The 25,480-nt window shown below is 38.6% G+C and overlaps 1 protein-coding gene and 1 pseudogene across 1 annotated transcript in view; one reads left to right on the top strand and one right to left on the bottom strand.

Annotated features, from left to right (window-relative positions):
• Positions 1–25,480, bottom strand: part of Itprid1 (ITPR interacting domain containing 1) — a 141,027-nt gene that overhangs the window by 26,111 nt on the left and 89,436 nt on the right. The gene's annotated exons all lie outside the window — the stretch shown is intronic.
• Positions 25,431–25,480, top strand: part of LOC103729482 — a 23,958-nt pseudogene continuing 23,908 nt past the window's right edge.

Genomic DNA, 25,480 nt, shown 5'->3' with positions numbered 1-25,480 from the left:
GGCCTCCTCGCCCTCCTTGATAAAGAGGACGGGTGACCCGCCACAATTATAGGACATTTTGAGAGATTCTCATAGTCCCCTGGAACTAGTCAACCTAGGAGGGCAAGGAGCAAAAAGTGTCCTTTATGTTCCTCTGACCAAATAATTATAGACCTCAAAGGATGTCTGTTAAACACCCAAGAAGGTTAGTTCCGCCAGTCTGGTATTTTTAATTACTGTGTGTCATGTAGAAGCACATTTTTTAATGACAAGAAGAGTAGTTATTTTTGAGTAAAGAATGAAGGAGAAACTGCAAAACCTGTAACAGTAAGAAGAAAAAGAAGGAATTAAAGGTGGTGAAGGGGAGGGAGAGGAGAGGAAAGTCTCATATTTTGAAACAAAAATATCTAGAAGCATTGGCACCGAGCTGACACCAAAGCTATCCAGCACAGTGATTAAATAGAATTATCCTATAACGGGGCAACAATATCCGTATGATATACTGCAGGTTAACAAAAATTCAGTGCCAGGAGGGTTACCTCTTTTGAAGTCACTGATCAATGAGGTTCCATCAACCCCAAAATTCCAGGATATTTCCAATACTCTTGATTACCTTCTAGAACTTGAGTGTAAGACTTTATTGCTGAAGGTACTACATACTCCAGACATAGAAATTGGAGAAACCAAGCTTGTACTGACCTAGAAGCTTCATCCCTACTGGCTAGGCTGGAAGGTGCTATGTACATTGCTGGAGGGGAAAAATAATCATCAGTCATAGCTATCTGTAGATCCTGTGAGCTTCAATAATGACCAGCCTGGCAAGATATGCCCAGTGGTACGAGAGTGGCACAAATGTTATGGGAATAATCAACCACCCTCTGATTGGATTTAAGGCCCTTTCCACAAGACAAAACCTGGTACTGTTATCAGGTTCAAGAATGTGTAACTAGACAGGTCATAGGCCCTGGGGGTGAATCTACTACTATTACTCTGCTAAATGGACACAGTTTTAAATGGACTCCTAATGACTTAGCACTGAAGCCATAGATAAGAGCATCTCTCAGCTCTAATCAGAGAAGCTATTCATGACAGTCGATGGCGATTAACACAGAGACTCACAACTGGTCAAGGTGAAGAGAATAAAAGACTGGAATGCTCAGCACTAAATGGGACACCTGCAACACACCCTCTCCTCCCAGAGCTCAGAGATCACTGTGGAAGAAGGGACAGGGGATTGTAAGAGTAAGAGGCAGTCACAAGAGAAGAGTTCTCCAGATGCAAGTGGGCCATGCATATATGAATTCATAATGGTTGAAAAGCAAGCATATGACTGCTCAAGTCAGACAAATCCCAGCATGGAGAGAAGAGGTGGCACAATGTCTCACTCACTTAGGGAATTATTGGCAAGTGATAGCTGCTGAGAGAAGGTCAGTCGTCTTTAAGAGTCTTGCCCCTAATAGGCCAACCTATTAGGGTCATACAGCCAAGAGTCTATGGGCAGCACAAACTGGACTACATGGGTCTTTTAAAAAGGGAAGATACCATGTCGAGTGGCTCAGGATTATGGTATGGAGCTTGGAGGAGTGGGGGAGGGAGGGTGAGTATGATCAAAATACATTCTAGGAAATTCTCAAGAAACTTAATACATTCTTTTAAAGAGAAAAAGGAAACAAATAGTAATACAAAAAAAAAGAGAGAGAAGAATCTCATATCAAAACAGACCCTGAAAACTGTTGAAAAGGATGAAAAAGATTGAGGGTAATTTATACTAAGGCGTGACCCAATAATGTCTGCTCTGATCTCCCTCCATACACAAGCTATGCCTCTGCCTAGAGTGAGGGCAAGAGGCCAGTGCGCCTGGAGCTTAGTGCAAGAAGTGATCAGGGAGTGCTTGGCCAAGTAAGACCTTGAAATGAAGCAAGTTGGAATTTTAATCTAATTAAATATTTTGGAAAGAGAACATTTATATGAATCCATTGTTGAAACAGTAACTTCTTTGTCTACATGGACAATTATTTATAGATAATCCCTAGATAAAAAGAAAAGGGGATAGACTGAAGTTTAAGTAGTAAACCTGCATTCATAGTTCTAGAGGAGTGGGATGTAGTGATAAGTTTTAATTTGGATCTGGTAATTCTCTCATATTTCAAAACAGTTTTTTTTCCAGGGATAAATAATATTTTGAAATAATAGGTGGATTTAAGTTTCATAATATCAGTGTCTTTGGGATCTTATTTTCTGTACTGGTTTGGGTACCATAGTTACATCAATAGCCACTCTATTTTTTTCTCTTGTGAAGCTGACGAGGAGCGAACATGATCATTGTTCAAGTTGACTAGCTGATTGGCAGGTGATAAGTCAAATGCTCAAACAGTAAGAGTAAGTATCCTTTAAATGGCAGCCCAGCTCATCAAAAGCAAAAGTCCATAATGGAAAGGACAGAAAACTGGCTACCAGTTTAGAGAACCAAGTTTTCCATCAAGAATCAAACTCAAAGGCTGCGGCTTGGTAACAGTATACTTGTTTGATATCTGAGGGGGGCTGGAATTGATCATCAGTACCACAAAATAAATAAGGAAATTAATAAAAAAAATAAAAACATCACACTAGTGATTTCTTCTCTAGCTGCATTCCAGAGGACAGATGTGGACTCGTTGCTGTATGAGAGACAGAAAGCTTCCCAGAGAGACCAGCTATGCCCTGTGTGCCCATGCTCCATTTACATTTCCTTGAGAGAATTACCTTCCACTCCCATCATTTTCACCTGGACTTGTGTGCCAAATGTTAATGTTTAGTCAACAGGTGTTGCCAATGGAGTAGGAGTTGAAGGGCAAGAGAAAGCCTAGACCACATATCCACCACCTCCTCCTCAAGGCACGTTTAAAAATAGCTATACGCATATGATGAGCGCTCCCTGTCTCTCATATAAGGCTACAACTTTACAGGATGAAGAATTTTAAGGCTCTCACCTCACTCAAGCATGGAAGAAAGATGGAGAGAGGACTGAGACGTTGCCCTTCATATCTGACAGATTTAATACTTGCATTTGTGTTCTATTCGCCTATTCCTATTTTAATAATTCTCTAAAGAATGTCTTTCAGGTTAGATTTTTCCCCCCCTAGCCACTGATATACAAGGACATTTCAAATTCAGATAAAGTATATTTTTATATTATTGATTGACTACTTGGAGAAGGGACTGGATGGACAGTGAAGAGAGTTGAAAGACAACGGTCAAGTCTTTGAGGAACTCACCAGCATAGAAGCTACAGACCAAGGATAAAAATAGACGGTTGTGAAAACTACTGTTCTATTTTGTTTCTTCATTGCTGTGATAAAACACTGTGGCCAATGCCAACTTGGGGAGGAAAGGGTTTATTCAGCTTACATCTCCCAGGTCACAGTTCATCACTGAGGGAGTCCAAGGTAGGAACTCAGGGCAGGAACCTGGAAGCAGGAGCTGAAGCACAGGCCATGGAGGTACGCTGCTTACTGGCTTGTTCCCCTGGCCCATGCTCAGCCTACTTTCCTATATAACACAGGCCCATCTTCCCATAGGTGGCACCATCCACAGTGGACTGGGCCTGCCTACATCACTCAATACTCAAAAAGATGCCCCACAGACATGGCTACAGGCCAGTCCAATGGCGGCAATTCACCAATCCAAGATTCCTCAACCCAGGTGTGTCAAACTGACACTAAAGCTATCCAACATAACTACCTTTTTATTTTGATTTTATAGAAATGAAAAATAGCCCAAATATTGTCCCAACACATATCATTTAGAGACTTATAATTTATAGTGAACACCTAAGCACTGACATAAGATAAATTAGTGATAAAGCTGGATGACTGTGCCCTATAGAAGAAGTTAGACATATTGGTTCATCCCATAGGCTCCCATCCATAAGTGTACTTTATTCACACAGTATGGTAGATAAGAAGATGTAACACAGTGTAAGGCTGTACTTCTGCTCACTACAGGTTTAGTCTGTGATTGAAAGTTCCCAGAAAAACTGCATCTCAAGGAGCTGGATAGATGGTCAGTGGTCAAGAGCACTGGCTGCTCTTGCAGAGGACCCAGATTCGATTCTCAGCATCCACACGGCAGCCAACAGCCATCCGTAACTCCAGTTCTAGGGGAATCTGACAATCTTTTCTGACCTCCACAGGCATTGGATAGCACAGGTACATTTACAAACATGAAGGCAATATACTCATAAATATAAACATTTTAAAATATATTTTAAAAAACTACATCTTGAAAATCAGCTCTCTGCATAAGGCTGATCAATTGATTAGAACTTCAGTGATTGTGAAGAGTTTGGAAGGCTGCAGGTCAAGAGCCTAATTACCATTTATCCTGGGCCATGCGTAGGCCCCCAAATAGCCACTCCTTGCCCATCTTTGTGTCTGATTTAACATCCTATGACTAACTGATAAATCCTTTCGGAATGAAGTTAACTCAGCAGACCATCAGCTTCCACCAACCAAAAGGCTGAATGTCATCAGACAGCATCTGAGGCCTATATCTGCGATTTCTCTTTTGCTCTAACCAACTACTTAGTATTTCCACTGGTGTATTTGAGTTAAGACTTTTCTTTGTTCTGTTCGTATAAAAAATTTATGAAACTGCTTTCACATTGGAGCATGGAATTTGGGGTAATCTGAATCTGTGTTCCTTGGCCATGGTCACTCATATTTGGCTCCAGAATAAACTATTTCTTATCCCCTTTAAGTTAAGAGGAGTGCTTTTGTGTCAACAATTATGGCGCCCATTGTGAGGCCCCCAGAATAGATCAACTTTTCATCAGAAGAGTCACCTGAATGGAAGAAAGGTACTGCATGGACCTGTTGACTCCAGCCATCTGGTATCTCCTCAGGTGGATTGTGGTGCACTCTTTCTGGGGCTCTCCGGAACCTCCCTTGGTTTAGTCAGTGGTCCATTTGTTTATTCTGAACTGGTTGTTAATAATCTTCTTTGAAAGACACCTTTTGGTTTGGTTTTACTTTCCAAGTGTTTGTTCTTAGGGTTAGTTTTTGTTTGCTTGTTTTGGTTTCAACATTTGGTTTGACTTTTGCTTTTAGATCTCTGAAGACATGTCTGATTCTGACCATTTGTTTGTTATACCTGCTGGGAGTCTTTTTTTCCCTTTCTAGACACTTCTTCCATAGCTAATCTAAGGAATGGAGGAAAGTTTCCAGAAAACCAAACTGATATTCCCTACTCCAGCTGGTTGTGGGTTTGATGAGTATGTTCAAATTAAATGTACAAATTAAAAAAAATAAATGCAAAAATCTAATTAAACTTAAGTTCCCTTCAATGAGGAACATTTACTTGCTCTAAACTGGTTTATTTTGCATGGTTAATTAGAAGTTCTAGGCAATAAATTTAAAAAAAAATCACAAATGAGCACTCTTCTTTAATTAAAATGAAAAAATTTTTGAGAAAATCAAAATAAATGATAAAATCGGTGATATACATGGCAGCTGTGTCTCAGCCACTGTGGAAGTTCCTGGTGCTCCTGCTCAGCTCCATCCTGAAGTACCTTTTGGGGACATTCCCTCTTTCCTCAGTTGATCTTGCCTGCTGAGCAGAGCCTGCATTATTTCAAGTTCCTTTGTTTCCGTGTTTGTGGCCAGAGCCCGCTTATTCCTGGGTTAGATGGAACAATACAGGACTTTTCTTGGGCGCTTTATAAGACCTGATTCCCCAGATGGCCTAAGCCAGTCCCCCGCCTTTAAGCAAGCAGCCCGAGACACAGTGAGAGAACTGCTTTCTCAAACCAGCACATTCTAGACCCAAAGCCACATGTTAGGAGTACTGCTCTCCCAAGTTTCTTTGTTCTTAACCTGACCCTTAAAGCACTCTCTGCTTTCCTGCCCTCTCCTGCTTTCTGTAGTGTTAATAACTTAGACGGGGAACTCTTGCCTGCTTCCCTCTCTTGTGAGAAAGAAAAGCCTTTTAATTTGTAAAGGCACCCCCCCACCTCTGTTATTTAGCTCCTAAAAAGAGAAAATATAGTACTTCAGTCCAGATAGACATTTTCACCCTTTGATGTTTAATGCCACGACGCCTTTCTCACATCTTAAAGACATACGGCTATAAGCCTTCGACATTCCCCTTGCTCTGGGTGCATCTAGACTCCATGTAATTATGTCACATGTATCTATGACAGTTGTTTTCATTTGTTGTTTCTGACAAAACAATTTTTTAAAACAAACTGTGGCCATTTCAGGATTTTGTGTGTGTGTGTGTGTGTGTGTTAATTTTTTTCCTTTCAATTTTGTTATGCCAAATGACAATGCACATGTGCAGATTTATGAATGAGAGTATTCTGCTGATGTATTAAAAGGCCTGATAAATACACTGCCTTATGAACTTGGGTACAGTACTCTGACATCTTAAAACCCATTAAAACCATATCTTGGGTCTATTAAGTGCTTCACAAAAACCTTAAAATACTAACTGTTTAGGGGCTGGAGAGATGATTCAGCAGTTAAGAACACTGGCTGCTCTTGCAGAGGACCCGGGTTCATTTGCCAGCACCCACATGGCAGCTAACAACCATCTGTAACTCTATTTCCAGGGGATCCAATGCCCTCTTCTGACCTCTATGAGCATTGAATGACACAGGTTCACTTACATGCATGCAGGCAATACACTCATATACATCAAAGAAAATCAAACAAATAATAAAATATTTTAAAATGGTAATTATACAAAACGGCATTCATTAGAATAATGAGCTAAGTATTTCTTTAAGCTATAAAATTTAATGTTAACTACATAGGTTTTTGACTAGGATTTCCTAACAAATAGGTTCTAAATATATATGCACATTAATCAAAATTTTAGTTCAGTTATATAATAATCATAAGATTATTTTTCAAAATATTCTTAATATAGAGATGTTAAATGTAAGGTTTTTATTAAGGCTAGACTACATGTAAAACAGTGATTGTATGTTTGCTAAAGATCTTTGTGTTAAATTTCCTTTTCTCAATGAGGCTTGCAGGAGATACAAGTTCGGCAAAGAGTAATTGCAAAATTAGAATTAGGTTGTCAGAATCTATCTTATGTACGATTGTGAGTGTATGCACTGTCCACATGAGTTTACGTCTTTTTAAAAAAATTAATTTACTTGGCATCATATTGGTTTCTAAGTAAAAGTTCATGTAAACTGGGCTTGTTAAATTAGCCCAGCTTCCTTTTGGCTCATAGTAAAACTAAAATTTTAGGGAAACTTTCCTTTTCTAACAGACTAAGTTAGCTTGGCCACATGTTCAGTATGATAAAGGGACAGAATGATGGCAAAGGACAAAGAGAGGTTAGTAAATCAAAATAGGTAGATGTGACTGATGGTCATAGATCTGTTTTGAGAAAAGTATGAGTTTTTAAGTTTAAATTTTTAAGAAAATTTAAAGACTAGATACACTTTATTATACAGGTTCTGGTCAAAACATTATCTTTTTGATCCTTGTCTCAATTCTGGTTCTAAATATGGTTTCTATTATTTGAGGATATAAGTTAGTTTTACGAGATGATTACTCTTGCTACAGGATTCAATTTTTTTCTATGGATAATTGCTCTCCTGAGATGCTAAACTCTATTACAAGGATTTGAAAAGATCAGTTATTTCTGTGCTTTTGGATATGTTTTGTATGTGTGCATGTGTATATAAACATAAACATTTTAAGGATTTTAAAGAAATTTTTGATCATTATTGCCACTTTAAAGCCAACAAAAATGTTTGTCAAGGTTTGTATCTCCATCAAGCATAGGTAAGATATCACTCTAAACATCTAAAAAGAAAAACTGTCATTTCCTTCTACACTTCCATTTCTATTTCTAATCATTAAAATAATAAGAAATCTTGGGTTTATGCTTCCAAAACCTATAAAATTTCTATTTCTGACAGGTTTGGTCTCTTGTTTCTATCAATGTTATTAACATTTGATATGTAAATGAGACATTCTTCTTTAAAACAAAGTTTAAAGAAATACTGTGTTGTTATGTAATTTCTTCCATAATGTTTTTCATTTGCTCTTCCAAACTGCATCTGGTATGATGCCAACATAATAAAGCAGATCAAAGCAGTATCCACAGATAAGAGCTATGATAATTTAAATATTGAAGATCAGTCTTTACTAGAGTTAGAGCTAGCCACTCCACCATAAGGTTATAAGGTCAAATTGGCTAATAGAAAAAATAACATAAAAAAATAATAGATTTAAAAAATACTCTAAATATAAACAAAATAGGTTATGGAGTAAATATAACTGAAAATACAAGGGGAAATATATATACAATCTTGTTTTTTTTATTAGCATTGCTTTTATAAAATAAAATGAGATCATTGAAAAACTTTGTGTAGGATGGAGAATTTGGAAGGAGAATTAATGCCAAATTCACATTACAGGTACAATGAGACATTTCACAATATTGTCGAAGATTGGTGGTACAGTTTTGTCAGTAAACAATACCCCCAAATTATAGAATTGTAATTTACATTTAAAATACAATTACTACAATACAATACAATTATTTTTAGTTTGAAAGTTATATCAATTTAGTTATTCAAGTACTTAAATTATTGTTTAGCTTCCCAGATTATGATTTTTATCTCTAGAAGTTCAACTTGGTGCTTTATGTTTTCTGTAGGGCACAGGTGAACGTGCATTGGAGCTGTAGACAAGTGATAGAAAAATGATGGAAAGTCTCTTGGTGCCTAAGGATGGTAAAGGTCCAACAGTAAGATGTACCACATATAGAGTCAAGACCATAGCTGAAAATCAAGGGAGATGAAGGTGCATTCTAGAGAATCAGTCAGCCCAAGACTAGAATCTGCAAATGACATAAACTTCCCTGTTCTCAGGATAAGCCCAAGCCCACTGCCAGCCACAACCTGGAACCTCATGGGAGGAGGTTGTGGGGAATGCAACCACTCAGGGAAGGCTGAAACTGCTGCACAATGTCAGGAAGTCCTTCATCCTTCAATGTGCTCCACCATCAGCCCACCACCAAAGGAATGTGGAACTGTGGTTTCTGGTTGGGGACCCTAGGCCCCAGCTCATGGGAGTAGAGCACAACTCCAACATACATGAGGGGACCACAGATCCAGGTTCACAGGCTAGAAAGACAGCTCCAGCTCACAGAGGGGAACCGCAGCTCCAGGTTCATGGGAGGGGACCACAGTGCCACACTCAGGGAGGTAGGGGAATCACAGATAACTCTTTTTTTAAAAGCATGTTTTCTTCATCTGTTATCTTACTCCATTAAGCCACGCAATGTTCTTGCTTATTTTAATTTAAGTATTATAATCCTATCATATGTCACATGTAAATGTTACATCAGAAAAAGAGAACAAAAGAAAAGTCAGATCTGGATCATGATGGCTAGTGTCTGCTGTGATTCAAGACTTTCTTCCTTACTGCCTTTAGCAGCAAGACTTCTGTCTCCTTAAGCTTGCTCTTTCTGCCTGCTATGCAACCTCATCCACAGCAGATGTTAGGAAGCATTTTCTGGCAATGTAGGAATACGTATATTGCCCTTTTATGCACAAAATGTGATGCTCGGCCAACAGGGGGAACTGTGAACAAAAGTTTCCAGAAAAGCTGCCTTCTACAAAGGTTGATCAATGGATTAGAACTTCAGTAATCATGGAGAATTTGGAGAGTTTCAGATCCAGATCCTAATTACCATTTATGTTGGGCCATCTTTAACCCCCAAAGACAATCCTTGCCCACCTTTGTTTCTGACTTAACATCCTGTGACTAACAGATAAATCCTTTTAGAATGTATTAATTTAGCAGACCATCGGCTTTCACCAACCGAAAGGCTAAGTGCCATCATGTAGCATTTAAGGCCTATAGCTGAGATTTATCTTTTGCTGAAACCACCTACTTAATGATTCCACCAACGCATTTGAAAAGTGCCTTGAAAAACTTCACGAAACTGCTTCCAGGCTGGAACATGGAATTTGGGGTGACCTGAATTTGTATTCCCAGGCCAAGGTCACTCATATTTGGCTCCAGAATAAACTCTTATCTCCTTTGAGGTGAGAGTTGTGCTTTTGCATGGACAAGTCAAATGTTCCAAAATGAACTCTGAGGTTACTTATTACAAGGGAAAACTCCTTGTAATAAGACTCTCCATTTACATCCCTCTAGCACTGACCCCTCACAGTAAGATTGCAATAACATGTGGAACTTGTTGGGTTCAAATGATAAAAAGTGTTCAGAAGACATTTGAATAACTGCTATAGAAAAAGTTTCAAGTTATGCTGTTGCACCCCACTGTGACATCCATAATATCAAGGAAAGCGCAGTTTAGAAAGGACAGTCATGGACCTGTAAATAGCAAAGTGTAAATAAAAATACATTAGAGAAAAATACTTCTGCTTAGAAGGAGCAGCCTAATTAGGACCATGGCCCCAGCATCAAGAGCAGTGCTCAGACACAGGTCCATGTGCCTGAACTCAAGGCATGATGGCAGTCACTGGGTAGCTCAAAGGAGTTGTAGTCTTTGGCTTAATCTCAGATAAGCAATTTAAATATTTGTTTTTTAATATGGCATGTTTTATTGTGCTCCATGGTGCTGTAATTCTTTTTTTCCTTTTCTGGACTTTTATCTTACAAAGGGAAACCTAGAAGAAGCACTGTAACAGATTTTGAAACCGAATTCTTTCTATTTCTTGGCAGAGGCTGTTTTTGCCAAGTTTACAACCCACTTGAACTTCTGTCTGTTCTTTGATTTTAGAATCAATTTAATTTCTTTTTAACATTGGAAAAAACCATAAATTTAAGATAAGTCTCAACAAAGTTTACTGCAGCTCTTTATTATCATCAAATATCCTTTAAAAAAAAACTCTTCTTACTAATATTCAGTGTAGCTAGATCTGAAATATAGTCTTTTAAAAAAAATCTATATTTATTTTACATGTATGAGTGTTTTGCCTGAAAGTACATAAGTGAACTCATGTTGTACAATGCCCGCAGAGTTCAGAAGAGGGCATCAGATTCCCTGGAACTGGAGTTACAGACGGTTGCTAAATGCCATGTAGGTGCTGAAACCCAAACATGGGTTTTCTAGAAGAATAGTAAGTGTTCTTAACTGCTGAGCCATCTCTCCAGTCCATGGATCTAAAACGTGTTTTTTAATTTCAGTGGAGATTATGAAAAGAACTTAGTGCCTGTTTGCTACAGCTCTGCCTCTACAGATGACTGATAGGAAAATAAAAACAGGATAAAGCATGACATTTCTGCCTTGGTTTTGTATGTCTACTTTATACTAAACTTTGAGTCAGATTCCAAAGTGTTCTGATCCACATGTAAACCATTTAAGGAGCATGTATCTCCTTCTAATAATTCACTCTTTTCAAGGCTTAAAATATCAGATAACTAAGACATTTTCATTATTTGCAGGGACACCAAAACTTGAAGACGGCCAACTGACAGCTTTTACAATGTCCTGTTCTAAATCCCTAAAGTGGCACCTAAGCCTCTGCCCTATACCTTCCAAGGCCAGTGGAATCTTCCAGGTAGTACACTCCATGGGGAGTGTACCTTAGGGGAACCTAAATATTCCCTTTGGGGCCCATGTGCCTGATAGATAAAAATCCTGCAAAGCAAATTGTTCCTGGAAGGCCCCAGTGAGTGAGCAGCAGTAATTTTCTAGGCACTGAATGAGGATTGCCCCCACGTAGTGGGAGCAGTGGCAATGCCCTTGATGCCCAAAAGACTGTTCGACAAGAATTGAGATAATGATCAACTAGACCCCAGTTTGATCATGCAAGCATCTTGCTCCCTTTCCAATTCATCCTCTATTTAAACCCAAAGCTTTTATCAGTTCCCCTAAAGAAAGGACTGGGATGTTTAATCTCCCTTGCCTTCCCTGTATCAGATAACACTGAAAATTAAATTCTATCCTGATTCTCATCATTACTTTTTCTTTGATTTCTGGGGTGAATGATGGGGATTGATTTATTGGGATCCTAAGCTTCTGCCCCAGGAATCTGGTAACCATCCTGTTATAAAGTAACTTTATAAGGAAAACAATGTTTAAAGAATAGTTTACTCTATTTTTTAACTTCAAAAGAGAGTATGTTTCATTTATAGATGCACTTGATCATTCGTTTCCTCAGTAAATGTTTTTGAGTGTTCACCATATGCCCAGCCACTAAAGTTAATGCTGGAGAGGGGGATAAAATGCTATGGTGCAGTGGGTAGGGCACCGTTTATACAAAGATAAGTTAGACTTGTGTTTTTCCCAGCATCTATATTATAACCTGAGTAAAGACAGGACTTCGGGGACATCTGCTTTAGGTCTTTCTTGGCTCAAAGGCTCCTTTCAAATAAGTCTGTTTTCTCTAAGGAGAAGAGGCCCCCGTAAGAATTTTGTTTTGGAGTTTACAGATCAGCAAAGCAATATTCTCACCCAAAGATGTGTAGTACTTGGATGTTAAAAGTTGTTGATGCCCAGATCCCCACCCCCGCCACCCTAGTCACTGCTAATGCTGCTGTTACACCTCTTGCTCCTATTTCAAGGACCCTCTTGCTTAGCTTGAAAAGGATTAACACTGTAGACATGGTATCTTTGGTAACCCTAAAATGCAAGGCTTGAGTTTGTTTTAGGTTGTCTATGAAATTCTCGCTATTGAGAAACTCGTTTATATTAATCACCATCTCTACAAAGTGTATCACTTGGTAATTGTTTCTGTTATTTTCATTCTAATTATAACAGAGCTTCAAATCTACTGAGATTGTAAGAGTAACCACAGGATCTTCCCCACTCCAGGCTCCTCTTCCCCAAAGGTGTCAGTGTGTTAAGACTGGAGAAGGTGACAGATTACACTGGGAGCAGCTCACTTACCACACTTACCACCCTCTCTAGGGGGCGCCCTCCAGCTGTTTACAACCTCACAGTGGTACCCAGGAGCAGTATGTTGAAAAGGAAAGAGTGTTAAGGTGGTCTCCTCTTACCCATTGTTTCGCCTTTTGCTGTTTCAATCCCCACAGTCATTTTGGTCTGAAAATACAATCGAGCGCAAAAAGGATAATTTGAAGGAGGGAAGGAGATGGCAAAAGAGAGAGGGAGAGAGGAGGGGAAGAAGGAGGCAGGGGGGCATATTTATATATGTGTCATTACTATGTGTTGATTGCTGTCACTGTTCTGGTATATTACTATTGTTTTCATTTCTTACCATGCCTAATCTATATAATAAAATTTATAATGAATATGTGTATAAAGGAAAATGTCATAGTTTAGGTAGGATTTGGTCCTCTCCACTATTTCAAATATCCACTAGGGATCTTCCTCTCTCCCACAGATAAGAGGGGACTGCTGTAGAAATGATGAAAAACAGCTACCACATGCCACTCACCACTACTTTTCATGATATTCTGTGCACACAATTCTTACAACTGCAAGGGTGGATGGATTTTAACATGCTTGTGAAAATGGGAATGGTGAACCTTTAGGGTATATAACTAATAAAACAAAATTCCCTGGCTCTAACTTCATGCTTTTTCCAATAAATGTGTGTATTAGTTACTTTGCTTGTTGCTGTAACAAAATAACTGTCAAGATCAACTTAAGGAAGGAAGACTTTATTCTGGTTCAGGGTTTAAGGGTTCAATCTATCATGGTTGGGAAGTCATGGCAGCAGGAATAGGAACAGTTGGTCACATGATGACCACAATCAGGAAGCAGAGAGTGCTGAATGCTGGTGCTCAGCTCACCTTCATCTTTTCATTCTCCTGGGGACCCCCAGCCCATTGATGATACAGCTCACAGGTAGGGTAGGTATTCCCACTATAATAATCAAATCTATAGACCCTCTCACAGATATGTTCAGAGGTTTGTTTCTTATGTGATTGTGGATCCTGGACCCTGTGAAGTTGGCAATATTAACCACCACAGCATGCATATCAGCTCTTTGGACTTCACCAGTCAGCTCTGTATACATGACAAAAGAGGCCATGAGGACACATCAGCAGTGTGTGTAGGGAAACTATATAATTTTATTTTCTCAGAACTAAATTATGCATTGTGGTAATTTCTAGAATTTTGCTGATAAATGCATATTTTTATGAGCTACCTTAATTAACCTGAACTAAGTTAAATTCTCAAGTTGATAGTACAGAGCTCTAAAGAAAACAACCATTTTTTAGTTTGTTGGCTGGTGGTGGTAGAAAACATCAGTAATGGGCCTGATGGTGATGTGGTTTTTTTTTTTTTCTTGACACTATGTCAGAGAATAAGGAGGCCAATGTGGGATCCTGGTGATGCAAATACATAAGCAGAATCCCTGATTTTATCAGTGATTGTTTCTGAAGTAGGTTCCAACAATGATGTAAATCCAAGAAGACATCAGCATTCAATACTCCTTTCTCAGAGAATCGTTCTGGACTGCCTGCTGTCTATGCTGGAGTATTCCATGTCCCACGATCACACTTTATCTTTTTTTTTAATGTATTTATTATTTTTATTTTATGTGTATGTGTGTATTGCCTGCATGTAGGTAAGTACACCCATGTCATGCAATGCCCACGGGGGTCAGAAGAGGCTGTCAGATCTCCTGGGACTGGAGTTACAGACAGTTGTTAGACGCCATGTGGGTGCTGGGATTCGAACCTGGGTCTTCTGCAAGAACAACCAGTGTTCTCAACCACGGAACCATCTCTCCAGCCCTCACTTTATCTTTTATAACCTTTGAAAACATCTAAAATTACCTTAATTAATTTCATAAATATTTACTGAACACTCATTGTGTATCAGGAGCTGTTCCCAGGACACGGGTATATAATATTCAAGAGAGCAGAAAATGTTAATGTATTCATGAAGTTTATATACCCATTAATTATCCATCATATCTTCCTTTTATAGAGGCCTTGTCTTCTTTTCAGCTCTGGGAATATAATACATATTCAATAAATATTTGTTAAGCTACTAGAATAAGCAGAAATCTGGAACTCTGCATGAAGTTACTTTTTAAAAATAAGCTATTATGCTGAAGCTGCACATCACCCTCACTTTCACCCCATCATCCCACAGAAGGCAAAAGTAACTAGCTCTGTTGAAATAATTTTATTAGAAAACATTGTGGATTACTTCACTCCCTTTACTTTTGGTGTATATGATAATAGCTGTTGTGCAGGTATTTTAAGCATTAAATAGTTTAGACTAGATAAAGGATACGAGTGCTATAGTGAAGAGGTCTTTAAACATTCATGTTAATGATCTGAATCCCACTCCCAAAGCTGGTGTATACCAGCTGATTGTTCTATGGCAAGCCACATAACTCCTCTGAACCAAGTTCAGCATCTGAAAATGTAGGTAATTCTAACTTCATAGACTATAGCATGTATGACTGGAAGGCTAAAGGAAAGGACACAGGTGCTAAAGAAATATGAAGTTTATATGAATGGGCAAAGTGGCACAAATGCCATTTAATATGGTTCTGTTGTGAAGAAGACAAAAAGTTCAAACTAAGATCTGTGTTGCTGGGATGCCACCTTTCAATTCAGAAAGGCAGAATGCTGTTGGGTATACAGCATAAATATAAACATAATCACTGGCTCTGGCTTCAGACTGAAATACAACAGACTGATGATCATATGGGGATTTAAAGGAAGGATGGCCTTAAACAAGAATATCTTTCCTTCTGCTGCATCTTACTACCAAATATTGTACTAGCAGAAAAATTTAAATCCATTATTCACTAACATTCAGGTAGTTATAATAAACATAGATCCTGATTGAAATTCAATTAGATAGATTATTTTATAATACGATAAACATAAACTCTGACAAACGGTAGAATGACATACACAGTTTCTTATTTTCATGGTATTCACAAGCTCAGGAGAATTTTAAGATCCTAAACACTCACTCACCTGTAGATGACTTTGAGACTATGTACAAATAGAGAGTGAAGGCTGAAGATGGATCATAAGCAGCTGGATTGTTGAAGACACCATTCAGCAAAATACAGAGTTCTACATAAAAGGTGGTAAACTGATTTGTTCAAGGCAATTTAAAAAATCTTTATCTTAGTCAGGCATGATGGTACCTTTAATCTCAGCACTCAGGAGCAGAGGCAGGTGGATCTCTGCAACATCCAGGCCAGCCTGGGCTGGTCTATGCAGCCACAGAACTAGTTCCAGAACAGCTGGGATTACATATTCAGACCCTATCTCAAGCTCACCCCACACCCCGCCAAACAAAACAAAACAAAAACTCAAAAAAATTAAAGGAAATAGGATTTGGGGATTTGAAGGAGTGTGAATATTAGGACAAAAATATATTATAAGAGAAATAAAATTTCAAAACTGTGAAGTACGATAACTAAAATGATGCCCTCAGCATCAGATGTCAACTACCAAATGAATAAAAAACTTTGTAAATAAGTTGGCTGAAATTATCCAGCTATAAAAAGAGATAGAAAAATGAAGAAAAAATAAACAGAACCTCAGAAATTGGTGGGACAGCTTCACCACGTCCAAGAAAGAAGAAAGAATAGAGAATATGAATTAATTAAGAAATAATCTCATAAAATTTCCAATTTTGAGAAAAAAGGAACTTTCAAATACAAACTTTTTAAACAATGAATTCTAGGTAGAATAAACTCAGAAAGATGCACAGTTGGACATGTGTCAGTGAAGCCCTCAGAACATAAAGAATTTAAGAGTAACAAGAGAGAAAATGGCTTAGCATAGACAAGGGCTGTCCAATACGGTTAAGATCTGACTTCTCATCAGAACCCAGGGGAGCCAGAGGCTTTGGAATGGCATTTTTCAAAAAGTAAAACAAAATAGAATGCCAGTCAAGAATTCCTCATCCAATGAAGCTACCCTTCAAACAGAAAACACAATTTAAGATATTCTCATTTAAACAAAAACTGACAGAATTCATCACTCTCATAATAACTCTGCAAGAGAAACAATGTGGGTCTGATATTAGAACAAGGCTTGTCATGTTGTTGAATCTTTTGGTATTAATCCTAGTTGTAATATTTTAAGCTAAAACATTGAAATGAATAGGACAGACAGTAAACAAACCACTTTAAAACAGAAATCATACAAAGTATTTTTTCTGACTGTTGCAGAATGAAACAAAATCAGGGGCAAAAGGAAATTTGAGAGGTCCATAAATATGTAGAATTTTAAAAGCATACTTGTAAGTAAGGAAGGGACTGGGGCTGGAGAGATGGCTCAGAGGTTAAAAACACTGACTGGGTACAAATGCTTAACTGGATAGGACTTAACATGTGTGGTGGAATACATGAGGTCCGGTGGGGCATTGTGGGGGGGCATTGATAGGGGAAGGAGTCTAAACTGGATTAAGAACTGTTGTATGAAATCACAAAAGCTCAATAATTTTTTTAAAAAGGGAGATTTAAATGAAGTTGTCTTGTAATGAAGAAGAATGCCTCTTCCAGAAAACAAAGGAAAACAAATAAAAAGTCCAGTGCCAGGTATGAGTTACCGCTTTTTGAATTTCGAGTCAGTGGGTCCCATGGTCCCCTCAAACATTAGTGGTTATTGCCATCATGCTAATCTATCCTCCAGAACTTGATGGTACGACCTTATTGCTGAAGACACTGCAATACTTGAATCATAGAACATGGAGAAAGCTAAGTGAACATAGTAATAAACCGCCCATAGATTAGTGCATCTCTCAACCCTCATCAAAGAGGCTTCTGTTTGCAGTACATGGAGATTAATACAGAGTCTCACAACCAAGGGACTGTGGAGTGCTCAGCTGTAAAAGGGACATCTATATCATAACCCCTCCACACAAGGCTCAGGGATCATCATGAAAGAGGGGGAAGGAAGTCTGTCAGAGTCAGAGGAAGTAGATGTCTGTAGTGAAACAGTATTTGCCAGACATGACAGCACAATTACATACGTGAACAGAAGCTGAGACTGCAGACATAAAGACTTGCACAAAATCAAGACAGCCAAAATCCCAATGTGGATGAGGGAGGGTCTCATGAAGTCCCATCCCCCTCTCCCTCCTCTGAGGAACTATTGGTAATTGATGACTGCTAGGGAAGGGAGAGTGAGCTTTCTTCAAAGATGCAGGCCCTGAGAGGCTACCCATGCTCCACTGGATGGTCCCACACCCATGTACCACGTACTAAGAGAGAAAGAGTGAAGCTGGGATAGAAAAGAGGTGGTCGAGGGTAAAGGAGGGGAATTAACGGGAAGGGAATGGGAGATGGGTGTGATCCAAACTCATCATATGCATGTATGAGTATTAAGTAAAATATTTTTAAGGAGGCAGAGGCAGGAGGATCTCTGTGAGTTCAAGGTCAGCCTCATCTACAATGAGAGTTGCAGGCCAGTTGGGGCTATAGAGAGGCTCTGTCTCAAAAGGACAAAAAAGAAAATATTTGTAAAGAAAATTTAAATACACTTGCTGTCAGTGAATAACACAGCATATCACAATTATCAGATGTAGCCACACAATGCTCAAATTTTCAGCTACAAATGCCTATATTACAAAGGCTAGAAAGAAAGCTTAGTGTTAAGAGCACTTGCCTCATATGTACAAATTCTATTTCCAATTGAGTTCTATTTCCAATTGAGTTCTATTTCCAGCTCCACAAAAATAAAGAAAATAAAAACAAAACAAGAATGCAAAACAGTTCAATTGGGTGTGGTAATGAATGCCTGAATTACAGTGGAGACAGGAAGATTTCAAGTTTGGGCCTAGCCTAGGTTACAACATGAATTCCAGACCAGCCTGTGCTGGTGAGACTTTACACAAAAATTTCAAATCAGTTCTCTGAATTTCTGCCTTAAGGAACTGATAAAAGAAGACCAAACTAAATATAAAGAATGTGGGATGAAGGATATTATAAAGATCCAGGCAGAGATAAAGTAGATGACCAAGTATAGAGGAAAATTCAATTAATAAATCAAAACATAAAAAGATGACATTATAATCAATCTTCCAGAAGAAAAGAGGATGATAAGGAAATACTCAAAAGAACAAGTTTGAGGACTTAGGTGAAATGTCTGAATTCCCCTAAATACACAAGCTACTGAAAATTAGTTTAGGAGAAATAGAGAATCTCAATAGATACCTGACAAGTACAGATATTTAATGATAATTTAAACTATTCCACAAAGGAAAGCTTATGAGTCTACCACATGTTTAAAGAAGCATTAATAAATTGATATTATACTAAAACCTTAGTCACTTAATTGATTGCTGACAATTCTTCCACAAAATACAAGGGAAGAGGGCATTCACTGTCATGATGACAAGTACCTGAGATTATCAACTTACAAAGATAAAGGTATTTTTACTCATTCCAGTTCATGGTGAGTTGGTCCCATTGCTCTGGGGATAAGGTGAAGTACTGTGTCATAGTGACAATGTATGGTGGAAGAAAACTGCTTATGTCATGATCAAGGCAATAGAAAGAAGGGCTCAGGTTCTTGTGATAGTTATCAGTGTGACTGGATTAAGAATCACCATAGAAACATACCTCTGAGTATGTCTATGAGGTTGTAAAAAAGGATTAACTGAGGATGGTAGACACACCCTGAATTTAGGTGGCAAGATTGCTATTGTGAATGGGAGTGTTTCCATAACTTCCAGACTGAATAAGAAGGAGAAAGTGAGCTGAGCACCAGCATGCTCCCCTCTCCTGTTTGTGGATGCAACATGACTGGCTGCACCTATCTCCTGCCTCCATGACTCCATCACAAAGAACTGAATTCTCAAATTGTGAGCCAAAAGAAATCTTTCCTTCCTGAAGTTGCCTTTGTAAGGCATTTTTCCAAAAGCAATGAGAAAAGCAACCATTCCTGCCTATTCCCTTCAAGGTCATTCTCCAAAGACCATAAAGTCCCTGCCCCCCCCCCCCGCTAGGCCTAAGCTTTTGACATTTCTACCACTTTCTCAATGTAGCAGATGAGGAACAAGCCTTTGCCACATATGCATTTGGGAGTCATTCTAAATCCCAAACCACTGATCATTAATACCATTTGCCAACATCCTATAGATAATTTGATGCTAAATCAAAACAGATATCACCAGAGAAAGCCTGTGCGTATGGATGAAAAGACTTCAACAAAACACTATTCACCACAATGAATGCAGAAATACATGTGTAATAGACTGTTCTATGACCATGTGAAATTTACCTCAGGAATGCAAGACTGTTGTTTTGTAAGAATATTTGACACTGGAAAATGAGTCAATGTGATGTATATGGTCATATGACCATATGTTTATGGTCACTTCAATGGATGTGAAAAAGCATTTGACAAAATGCAACATTCTTTAATGAAGAAAATCACTTAGCAAATTAGGACTAGAACTGATCTTTACCTGGTAAAAGGCATCTATTAAAGGAATGTAGCAAATGTTGTACTTAATGATAAAAGACTGCGTGTTCTCCTCCTACCATTAGGAGACAAGATAGCCACTCTTTCCATTTCCAGAACAATTAGGCAAGAGAAAGAGACAAAATATATCAGAAGGAAGAGGAAGAATTACAGTTGAATTTGTAGATCATATGATCATATATATATGAATACATTCTACATACATTCTATATGCACATATTCTATATGTGCTTTTACACAGCATTGTACTAATGACTAATTATGTGAGGAATGTTGCATTTATTCATCAACTATTTGCATGGTTTGGAGAAATGACTTCAAATTTTTGGCCTAATTTTAATTTGTTTTCCCTTTTTGTTGTTGAGTTCTAAGAGTATTTTTACATATTTTAGAATAAGTGTATACTCTCTATATAAGATACACACTTAGCTAATATACACATATATCCTCATCTTAAAATTATATGTATATATAATTCTGATAATTCCACTCAAAACAACTAAAATAAAAATGAGTTTGTCAAAGTTGTAAGATATAAGACCAATATACAAAAATCAGATTTATTTCTCTGTATAGCAATGAGCAATCCAAAGTCAAAGTTAAGAAAATACAACATTAAAAAGAATAAATTTTGCCAGGCGTGGTGGTGCATGCCTTTAATTCCAGCACTTGGAAGGCAAAGGCAGGTGGATCTCTGTGAGTTCAAGGCCAGCCTGGTCTATATAGTGAGTTCCAGGACAGCTGGGGCTACAAGGAGACCCTGTCTCTAAAAGACAAAAAAATAATAATAATAAATTTTGTCAAATATCATGTGGCTGAAATTACATGCACTCTGGGTCTTCTATTATGTTTCATTGATTTACAGGTCTGTTTTTGTGCCAATACCATGCTGTTTTTATGACTATCACTCTGTAATGTAGTTTGAAATCTGATATGGTAATTCCCCAGTATTGCTCTTTGTGCTCAGGAATGCTTTGGCTATTTGTGGCCTTTTTGTAATTCCATATGAATTTTAGTACGTTTTTCTATTTCTGTAAAGAATATCATGGGGATTTTATTTGGGATTACGTTGAATCTATAAATTGCTTATGGTAGGTGGTCATTTTCACAATATTAGTTCTACCAATCCATGAGCATGGGAGGTCCTTCCATCTCCTGGTGTCTTCCTCAATCTCTTCTTTGAAGATTTAAAGTTTCACTGTAGAAATCTTTAATATCTTTGGCTAGGTTTATTTCTAGATATTTTTGAGGCTATTGTGAATGGGAGTGTTTCCATAAACTCTTTCTTTGATTTCTTGTAATTGGTATATACAAAGGCTAGTGACATTTGCAAAATAAATGCAAATTGATTTTGTATTCTGCCACTTTGATGAAAGTGTTGATCATTTCTAGAAGCTTTCTGGTAGAAATGTTGGGATCTCTTATGCATAATATCATATCATCTGCAAATATAGATAATTTAACCTCTTCTTTTCCAAGTACCTTTTAAATTTCCGTCTCTTGTCTTATTGCTCTAGCAAGCATCTCAAGCACTGTATTGAAAAGGAGTGGGGATAGTGGACAGCCCTGTCTGGTTCCTGATTTTAATGAGAATGCTTCAAGATTTTCCCATTTAGAATGAAGTTGGCTGTGGGTTTGTTAATTAACAATCTTAATTATGTTGAGGTATGTTCCCTCCAGTTCAATTCCATCTAGTATTTTTATTTTATGAATGCATACTGGATTTTGTCAAAAACCTTTTCTGTGTCTGTGGAGATGAACATGGTTTGTCTTTAAGTCCATTTACACAATTTATTACATTTACTGTCTTACCTATGTCGAACTATATCTGCATATCTGGAATAAAGTCAACTTGATCATGGTGGATGATATTTTTGATGTGTGCCTGTATGAAATTTGCAAGTATTTTGTTGAGAATTTTGTATCTATGTTTATTAGGGATATGGGCCTATAGACTTGTGGGTTTTGTGTTTTTTCACCTCCTCCTGAAGATTATCTCTCATGGTGTCAGAAGATAATATGAAAGCTGCTAAGGGAGAAAAACAAATCAATGGTCCTATCCAGCTGTAAAGCCTGATAAACAACGACTGGCCCAGAAAACTATCTCTATTGGTGGGTGGTGGCAGTTTTATCTTGGGGGTAATAAACAGCTATCTTACTGGACTTAAGGCCCTCTCAATGGGAGGAAATTCTTGTGTGGTACATAAACATAGCCAAATACACATGTTGGAGAGATAATAGATCCTAGAGTAAAACCTACCTCTGTCACATCCTTAGACAAACATAATTTCTTACTGTATGCTAAATATGTATCCTTATACCTAAGAAAAGTATTTTTACAATAGATGGAGACTATTACAGAGTTCCACAACTGGTCAAACATAGATAATAAGCATGAGAAGCTCAGCCCTAAGTGACACATATACAATGGAATCTCTACACCTAAGGCTTAGGGAACATATTGGAACAGGGGGACAAAAGAATATTAATGAATTTTTCAACTCTCACAAGAGAAGCTTTCTCATGCAACAGATGGTGATTAATCCAGAAAGTCATAACTGGCCAAAGTGCAGAGAATAAGAGATTGCAGAATACTTGTCCCTGGGTAGGACTCCTGTATCAGACCTCTGCCACCCAAGGCTCAGAGACCATTGCAGAAGAGGGGGCAGAAAGACTGTAAAGTCAGAGATGGTGAATGACCACAAGGAAACAGAGTTTCCAGACTTCTGGGAAGTTGCTTATATGAACTTACAGCAATGGTGACAGCATACATGAGACCCATGAAAGGTCAAACTAAACAAACAAACAAAAAACCACAGAAGTGGGGAAATGGGTAAGAAGCTCCTACCTTAGCTGAGGAACTATTGCCAACTGATGACTACTAGTAGAGACAGAGCTGGTTTTCTTTAAGGGAATGATGCTAGATAAGCTAACCAGGCTCCAGTGGATAGACTCACACTGAAGGGCATTTAGGGACACAAACTTGGCTTGATATACCTTAACATATATTACAGAGCAGATGAAATCCAGTGGGGGAGCTATAAGAAGAGTGCAGATAAAGGAGGGGCTCTCAACGTGATCAAAATATATTGTTTGAAATTCACAAAAAATTAAAAAATTCTAAAACAGAATAAATTTAACCAAAGGAGCCACAAAACTTCTACATAGCAAACTCCAACGCACTGTTGTGACTAAAGGTGGCCAAATAAATGATGACACATCCATATTATGGCAGAAGAAAATATTACTAGGGAGTAAGAGAGTACAATTTGATTTTAGGCTTCAGTATAATTTCCACCAAAATCCCTGCTTTGCTTTCATGCAGAAATTGACAAGAACTCTAAATTTTATTTGGAAATTCAAAGGATCCAGGCTAGTGAAAATATTAGTGAAACAGAATAAATTTGAAAGACTTACATGTCAAGGTCTAAAACTTATTATAAAGCTACAGTAATAAAGACAGTACAGCACTGGCATAAGACAAACCAGTGGAAGAGAATCAAGGGAATGGAAGAGAAACTTCTCTACACTTTCAGATGATTTACTTAACAAATGTACTAGAGTAGTTCAATTGATAAAGAGTAGGCCTATCACAAAATGGTGCTCTGGCATCCAAATATCCGCATGTAGAAGAATAAAGTACCTTCTAACTCATACCAACTACAAAATTTAACTCGAATGGATCTGGGTAATTTAATAATACCTGAGTCTATAAACACCTATGGTATTATGGAGTAAACTATTGCACATTGTGCTGCACAATGATTTCTTAGATCAGAAGCCAAGTGTGCAACCAGAAAGAGAAAAATATGTGTATTAGACTTCATAAAAATTTAAAACTTGGCCTCAAATGGCACTTAAAATAAAGCAAACATACTGTGGCAAGCAGGCACGACCAGAGCAGCCCAAGATGGCGCCCTGCCATTTTGCCCAGACTCGTGATCATCACCTGTTTACTCCATATGCGCAAACACAGTGTCCCGATCATGCGCGGACCACCTGATGAGTAGCGTCAGCATGCATGATTGGGTCTACATGGCCCTATAGATTGCTGCCTCAGCTGTCTGGTGTGCGCGTGTAATTCCCCTAATTGGGTCTGGCGAAAGGGAGGGCTTTTGGGGCATCTATATAACAGAAAAAATGGCACAATGAAAAAAGAAGCTTGAACCCTACCTTGGTGTTCGTGTCGTTTCTCCTCAGCTCTGCAGGTCAGAGTTGAGGATCATGGCAAGTGGTGGCCCATATGGGACCATCAAGCTTTGCTCTAGAGCTGTAAGTATTGAAAGGGAAAAGATAGCTATCAGAAGCTCCCTCAGGAGAAGGGATGAAGAGAAAGTTTCCATAAACTGGGACGGAGTTAGGAAGCTCCCTAGGCTAAGGGACAGATAACTAGATCTCGGCAGAGAAAACATGGGTGCTGGCGGATCAAAAACGAAAGTGCATCTAGCGCTGGTACAATTGCTGAAAAAAGGAGGAATTAAGCTAAAGGCAGAAACAGTTGAGAATTTTCTTGATACCATCACTAGGGAGGCTCCCTGGTTTTTGGAGGAGGGGTACATAAATCGCTCATCATGGGAGCGCTTAGGAAAGGACTTACTTGATAAGGATTCTGAGGGCAGTCTCCCTCGGGGGACTTTGGCAGTGTGGACTCTCGTAAGGACCTGTCTCACTGATAAATCGGGGAAGTATAAAGAGGACATCGCCCAGGGTGCACAGGCATTAGAGGAGGTAAAAGAGGAACTCTCCGAGCGTAACGCTTGTTGTGCCCCTTCTGATGAGGAGGAGTACGATGGGGAGGACTTAGACAGTGTTATGGAACAGTTGAAAATTGCTGAGAAAGAAAAGACCGGGGTGGGAGGAAGCCCGTCCGCCCCCCCGACGGTGTGACAGGGACTTTCCAGCTCCTCCGTACAAAAGAGGGAGTCTGGTCTCGGCTCCCCCTTATGTAGGAGGAAGTCGAAGGACGCTTAATGAAGGAACATGGAGGCATTTTTCAGTTAGGACAAAGAGACACCTATCTGGGTCCCTGAACGGCTGGTGAAACCCAGAAGAGAGCAGAATGTTGAGGATGCTCCTGCCGCTATGCTTGAGCCTGATGATGATGACCGGACTGCGCCACATCGGAACAGTGT

Source organism: Nannospalax galili, unplaced genomic scaffold (assembly GCF_000622305.1).
Source record: "Nannospalax galili isolate Female #2095 unplaced genomic scaffold, S.galili_v1.0 scaffold132, whole genome shotgun sequence".
Taxonomy (NCBI): Eukaryota; Metazoa; Chordata; class Mammalia; order Rodentia; family Spalacidae; genus Nannospalax; species Nannospalax galili.
The sequence above is the reverse complement of the archived record's forward strand: the minus strand, read 5'-3'. Positions and strand labels throughout refer to the sequence as shown.